The sequence below is a fragment of the Mus pahari genome, chromosome 1 (assembly GCF_900095145.1).
Source record: "Mus pahari chromosome 1, PAHARI_EIJ_v1.1, whole genome shotgun sequence".
NCBI lineage: Eukaryota > Metazoa > Chordata > Mammalia > Rodentia > Muridae > Mus > Mus pahari.
Window position 1 is genome coordinate 82,811,074 of NC_034590.1, and position 17,175 is coordinate 82,828,248.

The 17,175-nt window shown below is 47.1% G+C and overlaps 1 long non-coding RNA gene across 1 annotated transcript; it reads left to right on the forward strand.

Annotated features, from left to right (window-relative positions):
- Window positions 1-3,538: 3,538 nt before the first annotated feature.
- LOC110317621 lies at window positions 3,539-5,353 on the forward strand. The gene is made up of 2 exons (XR_002380339.1): window positions 3,539-3,666; window positions 5,096-5,353. It is a non-coding gene; the product is annotated as an uncharacterized LOC110317621 (long non-coding RNA).
- The last annotated feature ends 11,822 nt before the right edge of the window (window positions 5,354-17,175 follow it).

Genomic DNA, 17,175 nt, shown 5'->3' on the forward strand with positions numbered 1-17,175 from the left:
TGTGTGTGTGTGTGTGTGTTTAAGTCAAAACTGCAGATTCAGACCACAAAAATATTTTTAAACATGAGAATAAATAGAAGGAGGAAATGTTCTGAGGTTTGAAGAGAGCCATGCCACCAAATACTTTAAGAGGGTGAATTGTGTAGCACGTGAACTGGTGAACTGTGTCTCAATAAAGCTGTTTTGTTTTGTTTTTTTTTTTAGTGCTGTAACAGTCCAGAACAAACCCTGAGAAGTAACTCTTGGGTTTTTGGCTCCACCAGAAAGTCAGGCAGAGGAAGCCTCCTGGATGGACTAGTGAGGCACCTTCAGTTACAGATCAACCTTCATAGGAAATGCTTGATGGAAAATTTATGGTGAGCTGAGCCCTTTCCTGTTGGCCACACAGAATCTTTCCACTCTCCTTGGGTCCCAGGAGGCAGGCATCAGTGTGCACATCTCAGACCTGAGGGACCTGGGGTTCAGGGAGTTTAGGGGTGGGTGAGATGATCTGATTGTCATTCGTAGAGCTGGAAGGCCTCACCCACCTACCTCCAAAGCTGTCACTCCCCGGAGTCTGGTAGGGCAGGGGCTATGTTCAGGCTTGCTTGCTGAGACATCTTTCTTTACTGCTTGCCAGGGTGACTGGTAGATGAATGAGTAACAGGATGCTACTCTTTGAACTCTGCAATTGCATACTGCAAAGCAGGGCTCGTCCTACAAGAAGGAAGGTTTTAGAAGGATGGTTTGGAGGGGAGACACATGCTAGGATACAGCTCAGTGGGTGCTGATCTCCAAAAGTTCTACTGACTTGATTCCCCTCCAGGTCAAGAGGCTGTCTGAGACTATATCAGAACAGGAGGTGTTCCATTTCTCAGGAGCACCCAGATTACTTCAACCTCAACATCTTGAATTTTCTTTTTTTTTAGCATCTGTACCTGGATCATCTGGGTTTGACCCCCAGTATTCATATAAAAAGCTGGGTGTGGCAGACTACCCTGTGATCCCAGCACTTGGGGGTGGAGGGGGTAGGACACAGGAAGATCTTGGGACTTGCTGGCTAGCTAATCTAGCCAAACTAGAAAGCTCAAGGGAGAGAGAGAGAGAGAGAGAGAGAGAGAGAGAGAGAGAGAGAGAGAGAGAGACCTTGTCTCAAAAGTAAGGTGGAGAGGGCACCTGATACTCTGATACTGTCCTCTGGTCTCCACACCTACCTACACACATGTGAACATGCAGCTTCCCACAAGAGAACATGTGCACAAAGATGTCATAGACTCATGAAGGAGTCTCACATAGCCACTGTTACCAGTGGCCTGAGCAGACAGCAAGGGCTCTTTTCTAAGTCCTCCTGCCTAGCACACGGGGGTGGCTGCTGGTTGAATTTGGTTGGTTGAGTTTGGTTGTATTTCAAATGGTTGGGGGTAAAAAGCAGCAAGGATGTTCCAGTGTGTTTGGGGAGATTCTCACTTCTCCTTGGGCCGGACACTAGAGAAGTTGGAGTCATGTCAACCTGAATATATGTTTCTGCCATTGATTTTGGTATCCTCTCTGAAACCAAGCTCTTTATCGACCAAATGGGAGTCTCATGGGGCTCCTTATGAGAAGCAACATAGCCAAGGCCGCAGCCAATAATGGTGGAACTTGGATCAATGCAGAATCTGATCACGCTGTAGAGAAGAGCTCTGTAAACCACAGGCAGGATCACGGTAGACATGTCTCTAGGGCTTGGGGCTGGGAAAGAGAGACAGAAGCAGATGAGGTTATATCTCCCATTAGTCAGGGTAAAATGTACACTGCATACCCCACAGAAGGTTCAGGTTTGAAAGAGTGCTGCAGCCCCACAGAAACCCCTGAGGTAACGGAGATGCTGCTCGGGTATGATGCATCCTTGACCAGGCCCCCACTTCACAGCCTGGGCTGCATTGGGGCCACACCAATAAGGTTCAGGGTTTTTGTTCATTTGTTTGTATTTGTTTGTTTGTTTCTTTGGCCACTCCCCTTCATGAAGCCACATGGATCAACAAGATTTCTCTAAATCAGTGGTTCTCAATCTTCCTAATGCTGCAACCCTTTAATACAGTTCCTCATGTTGTGGTGACCCCAACTCTAACATTATTTTCAATGCTACTTTATAACTGTAATTTTACTGCGGTTATGAATTGTAATGTAAATATCTGTGTTTTCTGATGGTTTTAAGTGGTCCCTGTGAAAGGGTCGTTTAACCCCCAAAGGAGTCATGACCCACAGGTTAAGAACCACTCTTATCCAGCAGGAATGTGGGGTTTTGGGAGATGACTGTGGTTAGAAATAAAGGCTCAGGCTTCAAAATCAGACACCCCACAACCACCACCCACTGCCTTTTAATCCTGGCCACCCTCATTATTCTGTGTGAACTTCAGTCACGACCTTAGATGCCTGGTGCTAGATTTTCTGTGAGTGTAGCTTCCTTTTTCTCTCCAGTTCTGACCCTTTCCCCTCACTCCCTATGCAGCTCCTTTGAGGTATTCTGAACAATAGAAACCATATTTATTTATGGTGTCCAACACACACTTTAATTATGCATAGGGTATGAAACTATTACTGCTCTCAAGCCAGTGAACCTACCCATCAGGGTGTGTGGTAAGAACAAGTCTCAATGATCCAGTGTAGTGCTGATAGCTACAGCCCTGTTTTATACTCAGAGCACACTGGTCATGCATTACGGAGGCTACATCACCTCTACCCTCACATGCACCATTTGTTTTCTTGAGCTGTTTTTTGTTTTGTTTTTATGGTTCTACATAGAAGTGAGATCACATGCTATTCACCTCCCTGTGTCCAGCTTATTGCACGTAACATAATATTCTCTAGGTCCAGCTATACTGTCACAAGTAACAGGATGTATTTTAAATAGACTGCATGTATGTATGTATGTATGTATGTACATATGTATGTATGTATGTATGTATATATGTGTTTGTCCAGATGATCCCTCCCAGGGTCGTTGACTTCACAATAGTACCAAAGCAACATCAGTTCAGTAGAAACCATATTACACATCTTGAGTTCTGATCTTGCCTCCAGCTAGTGATGTGTGGCCCAGTCTTCAGTAACAGAGAGCCGCCGCTCCCAAGCAGTCACAGAAATATCATGGAGGAGACACTGACCCTCCACAGAGCATTGTGTGGCTGAGATGATAGGTTGGCCGTCGAACCCAACACATTGTTGGCTCTGACGTGTTCAACCTAGTCTGTGTCTGCCAGGACTCTGCTCCATCCACAGTCAAGCAAAACAGCTCACAGCCCATTTCTCCTCCATGCCCTTATTTGAAGTGCAGCCCCATCTACAAGACACGCCCCTTAGCATCCCAGGCTTATCCTCTTGGCCCAAGTTTCTGACAACACGACACTTTCCTCTCTCCACCAGGCTCCTATCCCTCTCCACCCTCAGACCGACCACAGTGCTACAGTGACCCGTGATGCCATGCAGCTGAGTCACCCAGAGGTGCTGCTGTACATCAAAGGGCAGGGAAGCAGGTCCTGGGGAGTCTCTAGCCCTCCCCGCACGTCATCCCTTTGTTTGTACAAGCACATCCATCTCACCTGGTGATGTCACTGCCCTGGATTCATATGGGCCACAGAAAGCAGCTGATGCCAGGGCTCCTAGGCAAGGGAGGAGGACTTCTGTCTGGTGTCACTTCAAAGAGGGGTGATTAGGGACAAAGAAAGATGAAACAGGCTCCCTCCACAGCCCTTATGAGTAGAGAAAAATACGCAATCTTTGATCAATAATTCCACTCATAGCAAACATAGCATTTGATTCATAAATCCTTGCCTGGTACTTTCTTCCCTCCGGGCACCGTCATAAGCAGCTTATGCCAACCTGTCTTGTTTCATCTTTCACGTCAGCTCCACAGAGGTAATTGCTCTGATTCCCATTCTTGAGGCAAGGAAACCAAGGCAGAAAGAGGCTAAAAAGTGAGCTTGAAATCACACAGCTAGCGAGTGAACTGCACGGCCAAACATTGGCTCCCCAGTTTGTGTCAGAAGCCCCATGTTATTTTGCCAACTCCCTTGAGTTAGATCTTGCCCTTGCCAGCAGGTGTATCATCCTCTTGAGGTCCACAATCTCTGGTGCTTGCGAAGTACCCCAGATTCTCCAGCCCTAAATGTGCCTCTTTGGTCTCTCAGCTCAGGTGCTACCCTTGAGTGATTTGCATGGCAGGGAATCATGGCCTGTTTTAGCCAGGTTTTATCATGGCTATCTTGTGGATGGATGAAAATATTTCCACAAAGCACCATATCCATGATAGGATTGGAAACCAAGTGTGTCCATGAAACCATACTTCTTCCTCTGCTTAGGCTGAAGCAAGCCCGGGCATTCCATCCATCCCTTCTGGGACACTGTGGCCATGGAAACACACATGCTGCCCAGCCTGATTCAGATCAGGGCACTAGAGAGGATGGGTGGGTGGTGGGGTCGGCGAATCGCGGCTATAGGTTACTATTGCGTGAGCAGAGGAGGAGATAGGCCAAGGGAGTCAAGGAGTGGACAGAGCAAAAGGCAAGCTGTGGGATTGGTCACTCACAGAGGAGATCCCAAGAGAGCTGGGACAGGAAGAGCCAGTGCTTGGGAGGGTTGACTCCTGAGTCAAACATCTACGGTTCACAGTGTTCCCCATTTCTGCCTACCCCACAGTGCACACTACACACACACACACACACACACACACACACACACACACACACACACACACGAAGACCTCCTTGTGGGAAACAGGTCACAGTGTATACAGGGATTCAAATCCTGGTTGAGGAGTGGGGTAGGGTTTGAGGAAAAATTGGTCAGTCAGCAAAAGAAGCAGCAGACTTCTGGAAGACTCTCAGTCTCTCTTTCCCTTTCTTTCCCTCTGCCTAGAGTCTTCTGCTTGGCCTATTCTCAGTCCCCATGAGCTCAGTCCCCTTGGTCATTTCTGTAGGTCCCTCGCCATGCTTCCTCTACCCTGCCCCGCTATCTCTACCTGGGGATGGGAGGCACTGGTCCTGTGAGGTTCACTTATGGACTAGAGTTTTATGTGACCTGTTTTCAACTTGAAAAGAAGAATAAAAATGTTTTTATTTTTGTTTTCCAACTCCAGGCGAGTTTTATAGGTAAACCTGTGTGTGGCTCTCCTGACACAGAGGCCACCTGGTTCCACATCATTTTGGAAGATGCCAAAGAGAGAGGATAGAATTTCTGGCTGAAGCAAAAGGGAGGCTGCACCTCTCACGTTTGTTCACTCCAAAGGAGACAAGCTCTTTCCTAAGATGAGATCACCCAGCATGCTCAGCAAGGTGCTAAAAAATAATTGCCCTCAATGAAGACATACAAATAAATCATTGTACTTGGCAGCCAAGTTCTGAGTGTGTCGGCAAAACATGCAGGGAAAGTTCCCTTCCAGCTACTGAGCTTGGATCCCAGCAGTACTCTGACCTGCCCAGGGCACTCGGAGCTGGAGCCCTCTGGGAAGGAGCACTGCTGCTGGGGGCCTACCTTTGTGGCATTCCTCCCTTCCCAACTCAGTCTTGGGACAGAAGTGGAGATCGTGCCCCATCCAAGTACAGACTTGGCAGGTGGGTTCGTCAATACCTCTTCAGTGGGGGCTTGCATAGGATGGTGTTGTCATAAAGTAATGAAGTACCTCCACCATGAACTTTGTATTTGGAGTGCTGGAAAACAAACCTATCTGTTCTAAGCATGTGCTCTACCTCTGAGTTACACCCCTGCTATGTAACAGTTTGCAGGGAGTCTATTTATAAAGTAGATGATGACATGATTCCATTCGAGTCTAGCTTGGTGAAGCAGTGAGTTTAACTGGGGTTGTCTACAGAAACGTGGGCAAGGAGCTACTTACAGGAGAGTGGACAACTTAAAAGTAGATACATAGCTGAAGAAAAGGACCCCCCTATACCCCAGCAATTGTTAATAGATTACACATTCTCAAAGAAGGGAAAGGTCTCCTGTGTCTTGAACTCTCCCCTTCGTCAATGAGGGATTGTTAGTCAGTGGGTCTGAATTTGGGAGGGTCTCATTACAGCTCCCTGATTTTGAGACAGCCATGGTTACGTTGTGTTCAGAGAACAGAGTTCTTCAGTACTTCATCCTATTCTCTCTTTCTCCCTGCCCCCCTTTCATCAATGTTCCCTGAGCCTTAGAAGAGGGCGAAATAATTGCATGAGTATTTTCTTCCATTTAGGGCTAAGTATTAGGTTGCCATATCATGGCAATTGGCATTTATTTTTTTTTAGCATTTTGACCAATATGAGTGTCTTCAGTATCTGTCAAGAGTTTGTACGTTCAGACTCAGGGCTATCCCCTCCAAAGCCACAGGTTTTTGTCCTAGCTTATGGGTCCAAGCGTGGGTTTCCTTCTATTTAACCCCACCCCCTGCTATGGTTTGCTGTTTTAAATCTACCAGGTGAGCAATTGTTTTCAGCCTTATCAGTTATACCATTGTTACACCAGAAGACACATTTTCTGAATGAAAAGGTCCATTGCTGAGTAGTGAAAATTCTCCCCCAGGAGCCTATGTAGTCCCCACTGGCACTATCAGTGTTAGCCAGTAGGAAGAGAGTTTCTAGCTCGGTCCCAGACTGATTCTTCTCGTCCTCCAACCAAAATGTACAGTGCCATCAGAAATAGAGACCTGCCATCGAGTCTGGTGTATAACCAATAGCAATGATGATAGCTTGTACTGGAAGGGAAGACCAGGACCCACCCAGCCAACAACTTGCATAGAGGTAACCCATCCCTAGCACTGGGAATTCCTTTTTTTAAAATCTATGAGTATGCTTCCTCTCCCACTCATACAGTGCCTTTTCAGTTTGGATTACTTAATCAGTGTTTTTACATTTATGGGTACAGGCAATTGTGGTATTTTTCTCCATCACCCTCTAGAGTACCATCTGTACTTCATCCAAGTCTAAAACGTTTGCATGTGCTGACTCCCATCTCTCACTCTATTAAGTGTAGATGTATGTCTTTCAAATGATTTTCTGAATCAGTGAAAAAGACCTCAGAGGTTAGCATTATACAATGGACCTACTCTTAGCAGGTGAACAGGATCTGTAAAGACTACAGCCATCTAATCTAAACAAGTTAATTGGTCTCAGGATTCAGCACCAAACAGAAAAATTACCAAGATTTAGTACAGGCTCCCCAAACCCTATCCGTGTGATTGATTGCTTCCTCCGAAGAGCAGTGTTGGGTACAGTGTCATGGGTGGATGGCACTTGCTCATTTAGCTCTTTTTAACCCACAACTTATTGGCCAGCTCTTCTTCATTCTGTGGAAGCTCACCAGCTTTCTCATTCTGGGGCACTATTCTGAGACCTCTGTATGCCTCCCCATCGTAGACAGGCCTGGTGGGAAAGGACTGTTCTGAGCTAGCTGCCAAGGGGAAACAGGGTCCTGCCATCCCTATGGCTCCAGACACTGGGTCTGACAAACTCCTGATCAGTGCTGTGGCCTTTACCTTTCCATTGGCCATGCCTAGCTGCTGAAAGGCCTCTGGGTGGATGGTCAGTCTGTACCTTGGGGGAGGAATGCATACAGCATCGTCTAAAGGGATTGTTCCACGTGTCTGAGACAAGCTTAATCATTTGTACTACTCTGTTTCCATAGCTATCTAGTGATGTCTACTCCCTCCCACCCCCACCCCGCCATGCTTCTGGAAGCCTCCAGGAACCTACTTATCTGCCCTAGCATCCACTGAAGCCCAAATATCCTTTATATTAGCAAGACACCAATAGATCCATGATTCAATATGGGATCTCTGGTATCCTTTGAAGTCCTCACTCATAGGCAACCTTGGCTACCCAATTATAGAAGTGGTTAAGGCAGTTCCCATGAGATCTCCTTCCTTCATAGCAGCAAGTTCAGTGATAATGAAGTGCACTTCTTTCACAGAACCTTTAATGAACAGTTGTTTAGACTCTAAAGCCTTCCAGAAGTGCATAGCAGTAGGCTTGTGTCAGTTTCTTCCCTAGGAATGCAGAAACACGGTTCTGGCCTCTTTCTTTTAGGAAAGGCCCCTTTATCTGGTCTTTCATTTTTCTACCCTCTTTGATTGCACCCTGTGAGCCTAGCTGTCATGCTAGCCTGACCCATCACTGGGCTCAGTAAAGCCACAAGAGCCTCAGCAGTCCTAAGGTCCCTGACAATTCACTTCTTTAACTCTCCCTTGAAGATGGTCTGTCATGCCCAGCGAACAGGGAATTAAACACTGCCTCTCTCATGTTCAGCTCTTCAGAAAAGTCCAGCTTTCTGTCTTGTTTTCTAACTCCCCTTGGCTCTCCTAAGTCAGTCTGCTGGGATTGACATTCTTCATCTTGCCTCAGATTCTGCAGCCTGTATCTCCAGGATGGATGTATAGACACTGACCACTCAGCTCCTCGGCCTGGGGCCCACAGCCTTCTCCATTAGGCTGTGAGAGATGCTTCCATCTCTTGTCAAAAAGGTGTTCCCAACTTGATCAGTTCAGAGGACTCCTTGACTGTCTGGGTTTTCTCTACTGGACCATCAGCATAGCCCTAGCCTACTTGGAACACAGAGTCCTCGTCCTCCACATTAAAGGTTAGATGTGAAGGGCAGCTTTTGCCACGTCTACCTCATCATCTCCCTCCTTAATTGGTTCTCTCTGTCTTTCCCTGCTTTTCTGATAAATCAGAAGCTATAGGCCACACAAAGCAGCCCAGCTTACTCACGGTCCCATGCCTCATGTGCTACTTTCAGGAATTGCAAGATATTTCTGAGCCCCTTTAGCTATACTGGGGTCATACCTGTGGTCTTATGGCATGACATCATCCATCAAAGAGATATGCCACTTTATACCACATCAGAAGAGATAAAAGATGTGATGGTAGGAGTTCTTTTCTTTTTTTTCTTTTCTTTTCTTTTCTTTTCTTTCTTTCTTTCTTTCTTTCTTTTTTTTTTTTTTTTTTTAGAATTTTTCATTTTATGTGCATTGGTGTTTTGCCTGTGTCTCTCTGGAAGAGCAGCCAGTGCTCTTAACCACTGAGACGTCTCTCTAGTCCCTAAAAACGTGCATAGTCCAGGCTGGCCTTGAACTCCTGATTCTTCTGCTTCCACCTCCTTTAGCAAATCCAACCTGCATGTGCCACCATAACTGGTGTGCTGATTAATTTTTATTGTCAATTTGATACAACCTGAGTCACTTGGGAAGGGGAACCTTAATTGAAGAATTAGACGATATGGAAGAAGACTGAAGCATTGGATCACATTGGCCTGTGCTCATGTCTGTGAGAAACTATCTTGTTTAATGTTGCATATGGGAGGGCACAGTCCACTTCGGGTGGTACTATCCCTACACAGGTGGGCTTAGGCTATTAAGAAAGCTAGCTGGGCATAATTCAGGGAGCAAAGCCAATAAGCAGTGTTTCTTTATAGTTTTTGCTTAGTTCCTGCTCTGAATTTATTCAGTGCTGCATCGTAACCTGGAGTATAAGCTAAATAAACCCTTTCTTCTCCAAGTTGCTTTTGGTCAAAGAACTTTATTATAACAGAAAACAAACTTGAACAGAAATCGGTACCAAGAGTAGAGTGTTGCTGTACTGAATCTGACCATGCTGATTTGGGGGTTGGGGGAAGTATAAAATAAAAGAAACCATTTCCTCCCCGAGTTAATTTTGGTGAGAGTGGTTTATCACACTCAATAGAAAGGCAAACTAGAACGGTCAACTGGAATCCCCCCAGTAGACACTCTACCTCCAATGAAACAGTCTTAGCTGTATTTCTTATCATGAATGGTGGGGGCAGAGCAACTGCAACTGCGGTAAAGAGCCACACTACTTCATGCCTCATGGGGAAGAGCAGCATATCAGAACTGGTACCCCTGACGCTCCACCCTCAGATGACTTCACTTCAGTCATAAATCTTCCACCCATCCCAAGGGCCATGCAGCTGATCTGCACAAACCCATCTTGGCTTCTGCCATGGCCCTGTTTCTATGCCAAGCATTCTGTGAGTTCCTGTGGAGTTTCCAGTCACTCCAAGTAGAGAAGGTAACAACAGAATTAAGAAATGATTCCGCCCACGTCTAGCTTGTTGAACCAATGACTTTAATTAGGGTTCTTTATAGGACCATAGCTGAAGGATAATTTACAGGTCAATTTATAGGCAGCCACACCACCCAAGAAGAGTGGCCCCCTCCAGCCCTCCCAGCAACAGTTAATTCCTTATATATCCCCAGAAAGCGGGGAGTACCCATACGCCACCTGAGAGAACCTCAATAGAACTGATCTTGTGCAAGCCATTATGGCTGCTCTAGTTTCAAAATGCCAATCCTGGCGTCATGGCTGGAGAGCAACCTGTGTATCACAGCACCCTCCAGTCTGTGAACCTTGGGGTTATCATTCTTTCCAGCTAACATTGGTTTTCAATGGGTGTGACTTTGCTGCAAGGACAAGTCTTTTCCCTTCAGGCCACCACTCAAGTCAGTGGGTAGAGTTTTGCATAACCTTATGAATGTGATTACAGAGAGAGAAAGAGAGAGAGAGAGAGAGAGAGAGAGAGAGAGAGAGAGAGAGAGAGAGAGAGAGAGAGAGAAGAGATCTGACAGGCTTGCAGGCAGGAGTGGGGCAATGCTTGCACCTGGACCCATCACTGCTGTAGTACGTATTTCCTTGGCTTCATTTGAGGTCCTCATGTTACTTTTGCCAATATTAAATAATGAATTAGTCATCACTTTGATTGACACAGCTGACAGAGATAAAGGGTTGCCTGTCATCTGACAGAAGAGTAGAGTGTGTAGGTTTAATTTTGGATCTGTTTCCTGGGAGCAGTCTATAGTCAGTGAGTGGTCTTGCTGACTTCCTCCCAAAGGCCTAAGACAATTGTTGGCATGGTGGAATGGGCCACAGACAATGGCAGGCCGGCTCTCAGGACTAGAAAAGGGATACAGACAACCCCTTAAACGGGTCAGCACCACACTGGGGGCTGTGAGCAGAAAGAGAAAGACTGGGTTCCAACCACTAGAGGTAGGGAGAAGGCAAGAAGTCATATTGAAGTAACAGGGAAGGAAGGGGGAGCGAGGGGACACATTCTTCTGGTCCTTTCTTAGCTGCCTGCTTCTAGGTTGCAAGATGCCCTTGAGAGCTGAGTTGGGACTGTGTCTGAGCTGGGAGCTGCTCTGGGCCAGAGTCCGTTGCTTCATCTATCTGGTCATGCTAGTTTCTTCTTTAGCTTGGAGGTCTTGAGTTTGGATTTCCCTGGAAGCATGTCGTGAGCCGCTCGCACCCTGCACGCCAGAGGAACAAGGGCACTGGGCATTTCGGCCACTAGCTCCTATCAGTTGCTGGCAAGCTCCTGCTGCAGGGAAGGGAGGCTGCTGCTTCTCTGCACCTGGCCTGCTCCAGGTGTGTGCTTGCAGCTGGAGGAAGCCTCGGGCACCAGGCCCAGGTGCTGCACTGGGAAGCAGGCTGGGAAGCACGGAGATGGAGAGGGCAGAGCCGCTACAGGTGAGACACTCACAGCCTCTGCCAGGGTGGCTTTGGCGCGCAAGTGGCCGGAAGCCAGAAGAAACAAAACTCCTGGTGCAATCGCCTGGAGCTTTTAGACAGGCCCCTTCAGGGTCTCTGGTCTCACCGAGTCACTTAGACACAGGTGGGGAAAGAAAGGAAAAACAACAAACAAAAAGAGACGGATGGGGGTGGAGGGGCAGAGACAGATAGAAAACAAGCCGCAGAGACGGGGGAGGGGGCAAGGCATACCACCCAAACGAAAGTGAGCATGGAACAGGAGGTCAGCAGCGCTCAGGTTGGACAAGAAGTGGGTCCTGTGAGTGTGGCAGCTGGTTGGCAGCCCAGAGTCAGGCTCACAGCCCTCATGAAGGGACTGTAGGATGGGGGCATTCAGCTCAGGATACTCCTCCCCCTGCCCCCAGGTTTCCTCCATTCCCCTCTTCCTTGGCCAGGTCTAAGAAGATGCACAGAGATCTATTATGGAGAGCTACGCCATCAACATCTCTATGATGGGCCACCTAGCAAGAGACCTCAATAAAGCAACAGAATCAAAAAGTCACCCCAAAGCCCTGGGGTTATGAAGCTTGAACAACAGCGTGTGGGTTCAGAGTATCGCCCAGTGTGACACACGTCACCAGAGTTACCGGGGATTCTGTTCATGGTGGGCGACAGATATCCCCATTCAATGAACTGGCAACATGACAACCTAGCATGAGAGCCTGGGGGAGTCAGCACTGATCAGCACTTCCGTTTGAGGGTCCCAGGACATCAAAACTGTCAGTATGAAATGACCCAAAAACTTGACCAATAAGTCTTGAAGTCACAGGTGTCCAAAGTTGCCATCTATACTTAGGTACACATGCATATATCACATAATATAGACTAAATTGTTTTATGCATAGATTTTGGATAAAATTGATGTTAAGATGTCATGCATATCTATCTGTACCCTGCTGGAATTCCCAAAGATTAGAGAAAATAGACCTGGCAAATGTTAATCTATCCAGATTTACAGGTAAGAAATGTGAAGGGGGCCATTTAGGAGAGGTGCTGAGATAAAAGACTGTCGGGCGTCACAGGAAGTGCCTTGGTGTGTGTCCATTTCCTGTTACATCCACACCCAGGGCGGGGCTGACAGACACTGACACTGGAAAAACACAGAGCAGAAATCTCAGTCACCGGGAGCTGCAGACACCGTGAAGCCACCTGGAGTTGTTAGGTCCCTGGAGGTTGGGGGGGGGGGTTCTGTGAAGCCACCTGGAGTTGTTAGGCCCCTGGAGTTTGGGGGGGGGGGTCCTGAACAGAGATAGCACCTCCTTCCAGCCTTGTACCCTACAAAGTTTAGGGCTAGAGGTTGCTGAATTCTCTTACTAAACCAGGGTCCGGAACGTGAGTGGAAGACAGGCCAGCTTTTGTGTAAAAGAAAGCATGCATTTTTCCTTTTAGGATGGGGAGTTGTTAGAGAGTGCTTGCCAATGCGCTCAAATTCCTCAGTTCGAAGCTCAGCTCTGCATACACTCAACTGTGTGGCACATATTTTGTAACTCACAGATAGAGTCAGGGGGATCAGAAATTCGAGGTTATTCTGGTTACGTAGAAAGGTAAAGCCTGGGCTACATGGGACCCTGTTTCAGACAACAAATGAAAAAAAAAAACAAAACAATACAAAACCCAATGACAAGTACTGATGGAGCCAGGACCCGCCAGTGGGGACCCGACCAGAGAGGCTGTCAGGTGATGTTGGGTGAGGTTTCTGAAAGACTTGCAGTGACTAGGAGGTGAACCCCACAGCCGAGAGCCCACGGGCCTGTCCTAGAGTGCGCTTTGAACACCTGTGGCTCCTGGAGAGGTAACAGGAAAAAGGAGATTTTCTGCAATGAGAGGTAAAGATGGAGGTGCACACTCTTCCCTGCCTAGCCCTGGAGAAATGAACAGCAGGAAGGAGGGAAAGCGAAGTGGGGAAGAGGAGAGGCCGCAGCACTCCCACCCCACCCTCACCCTCACACCCACTGTGGGTCTCCGCTCTGGGCTCTGAGGATTCACAGCAGTAGCAGGGAGGACCTTTGACATGAATGTGAGATTAAACATGCCAAGTTTTCCATCACAGCAAATCCTTTAGGTCCACAAAAGTAGCCAGAGAGTCCTGAGGGGAAGGTGGTATGGCTGAAAGGATGGATGAGAAAGCCTAAATGACTTTCTGTTTGAACAGCCATGGACCAGTTTGCAGAAGCAGAGTTTTGCATGGCGACGGGGCTTTGTCACTGATACATAGCGGGGGCTGTAGGTGTGTGTTTATAAACACAATTCATAGTTTATTCCACAGTGTGGGTTCATTTCTTAGCGACAGAGTATGTGTTGCCTTTAATTTGTGGTCCTTGGTAACATATCCTCCTAGGTATTATTCAGAAGGGGAACTTCAACCAGGTGGACCAACCTGAATTACAGTCCCTACCTGGGGTCTCGTGCAGCAGAGCAGCAGGTACAGCAAGTCTAAGCGGACTAATGCTCTGCTGCGGCTGCGGCTGCAGCTGGCGTGTGTGTGTGTGTGTGTGTGTGTGTGTGTGTGTGTGTGCGTCCTTTACATCTGGAGGAGAAGAGGCCATAGGCCTTGAGTACTTAAGGAGGAAACACCCACACCTTAGCTCTGTTGTGTTCATTAGTAGACACAAACCACCTTGGCTCTTCAGGAATCCAGGTGAACTTGTCCCCCACCCAAGCCCATTTGTCACGCCTTCCTCTCCCATTCTCTTGCCCTTCTCCAGCTCAGCTCAGAGGAGAATTGCCATTGCCATTAGTTATTGTTAACTATGTCAAAAGCATGCAAATTCTGGGGCTGGGGGGATGGATTTGTGTCTGCTGAGCAAGCATGAGGACCCGAGTTCAGATCCCTTGATCCCAAATCAAAGTTAGGCATGGATTTCATAGGACTGTAACCCCAGCATGGGTCAGGGACGGGTAGGGACAGATAGATCCCAGGAGCCTGCTACTAGCCAGTCCAGGCAAAATGGCAAGCTTTTGGTTCAGTAAGAGGTAGAGAGAGACACTGTCTTAAAAAATAAGATGGGGACGAGATAAAGGAAAGACATCCTGACATCAACGTCTAGCATCCTCACTGGCCCACCTGCAGAGGAGAGTACATACACACAGACACACACACACAGACACACACACACACACACACACACACCAAAACAAAACAACACAAATACCAAATCTCCCTCCAGTCCCGACTAAGATCTATCACAATTATTTTCTAGTGTTTCTTCATGGTTCTTATGCATAGTTGAGATTTAAAAGTACTGTAAAGGATGTCAGGCAGTGGCCTTTTTACCTAGTTAGGCAGACAGAGCAGAGCTCCCTGGAGCCCAGCTCCCGGCAGCTGCGGCTAGTCCTGGCAATGCCTAGGGCCCAAACTCTGTCCTTTGTACAACTGTGCCTTTAGTCCCTCATCCGACCCTCTTGACTGTGCTACCAGCAGCAGTCACAAATGAAATACTTAAATATCTAAAATAGGTGTGCAAATCAAACACTTACTGATGATAAATCACAAAGAAATTTATTTTAAAACAATTCTCTGGTATACACATAATTTTATCACTTTTAAAGACAAAAACCAAATTTGCATACTAATGAAACAGGTGTGTTTATTTCTATGTGGAGAATTCAATTGTGGCTGAATGTTTGGTTCTTCAGAATGCAGAGAGTCATCAATGGGTTCTCAGAGCTTCCTGATGTCTTGACTTTATAATCGTCAATGCTGAAAACATTGCCTTGTGTAAATATGTGGGACTAAATGGCAGTCATATGTTCAGGGCCGTGTCAGAAAGCAGTGGTATTTTTCTTCCAATCCTAAAATGAATTAACTGAAAAACTTAAAAATATTTTAAAAGTGTGTGTGTGTGTGTGTGTGTGTGTGCTTGTGTATACAAAAGCAGGTGTCCTGGGAGGCCAGACACATCAGATTCCCTGGTGCTGAAGCTACAGGTAGTAGTTGTAAACTGCCTGATACGGGTCCTGGGAATTGAACTTGGGTCCCTACAAGAGTGATACATTCATTCTGTGCCCTTAACTGCAGAGCCATCTCTCCAGCTCCATTGAATGATATATTTTGGATTTTGTTGTTGTTTGTTGTTTTGTTTTGTTTTTCAAGACAAAATCTTACCTTATAGGTCTAGCTATCCTGGAACTCACTATGTAGACTAGGCAGGCTTTGAACTCACAGAGATCTGCCTGCTTCTGCCTCCTGAGTGCTGGGATTAAAGGCATGAGCTACTATGTATGACTGATTTTCTTTTAAAGAAACTCAGATAAGCAACTCCAACAGAATTTTCTAAAACCACACATCTTAACAGAATGCTATCTGATGATATACACACTGAGGAGGGATTGGAGGTGGGGAAATATTAAAATTCCTTGCTTCCTACCATTAAATCAGTCTGTTTCTATAAGAGCAGAAAATTATTCATGTCTTTAATCCCAGCAGAAGCAGGTGGATCTCTATGAGCTCAAGGCAAGCCTGGTCTACAGAGTGAGTTCCAGGCCAGCCAGAGCTACACAGGGAGACCCTGTCCAAAAGAAAAAAAAAGGGGGGGGGGGCAGAAAGTCCAGCAAAGCCCTCACAGCTGGAATCTCAGCTGAGGGCTGAGTTACCTTTGTTCCAGGCTGAGCCTCCTGGCCCTGACTGGCATAAAGGCATAGGCAGGGCAAAGTGTCTGTGCTGTGTGTTCAGAGCCCAGCCTGCCACATAGCTGGGTGATAGAGCTGGAGTAGTGTTACTATTGACACCTTGGCTCCCTTAGGTGTTTGACTTTGAATTAATTGTTTGCTCATCATACATTCAAACACACCGTACTGTTGCTAAGTTTCACAAACCCTACACTCGGGACCCACCATTTGAGAAGCTGAGGTTTACTGAACTAGTGCAACACAAAGAAGGCACGCCCTGGGCAGGAAACTCGGAGCACCACCGGGATGACCCCACACCATCTTGTGCTGAGGATGGAGGGGTCAGGGTGGGGATAATACTGATAGTGGTTGATGTCTCCAACTTGTTAGCACTGGGGAGTCAGAAGACCATGCTGTCCTGGCACTGGAATCTCCCAATAGTCTTCCCGGCGGGATCCTCAGCTGCGGCATCCTCAACTGCCTCTCATGTGGCTATAGTTGAATTTTTTCCCAGATAAACTCTGCAGGAGTTGACATTCTTGAGACCAGAGGAACAAGATCCTAGGAACTTGTTTTGTGTCTTTTGGTCCCAGGCTTACGAACTTAGCAGGTCCGTCCTTTCTGCTTTCGATCTCAAGGGAGTGTGTGCTGTGTCAATAGCCTCCAGGATCAAAGGCAGATCCGATCTCCAGGCGCCTTGTTCTTTATCTCCTTCATCTGTGAGGTGGACAGAAGTGTGTTTCTAATGGGAAGTGTAATTAGGGCTTGTCAAGGCCTTGGAGGGCTGGAGCTAACTTGGCTAATGACGGAACAAACAGCTCAATCCCAACTCAGCCCTGCCCATGAGCTTGACGGAGTAGAATAGGAGGGCATCTGGCTTTCATAAACTTTGCCTTTGCCCAGAAGAGCCTTTAGTTGGCTGCCTCTGCCTCTCTCAGTTTGTGTTCCCACCCTCATTTCCTCTGTCCTCACCTCGACTCCCATCTTTCCCTACACCTTCTCCTCTCCAAGGCTGGCATTTCTGTCCAGAGCC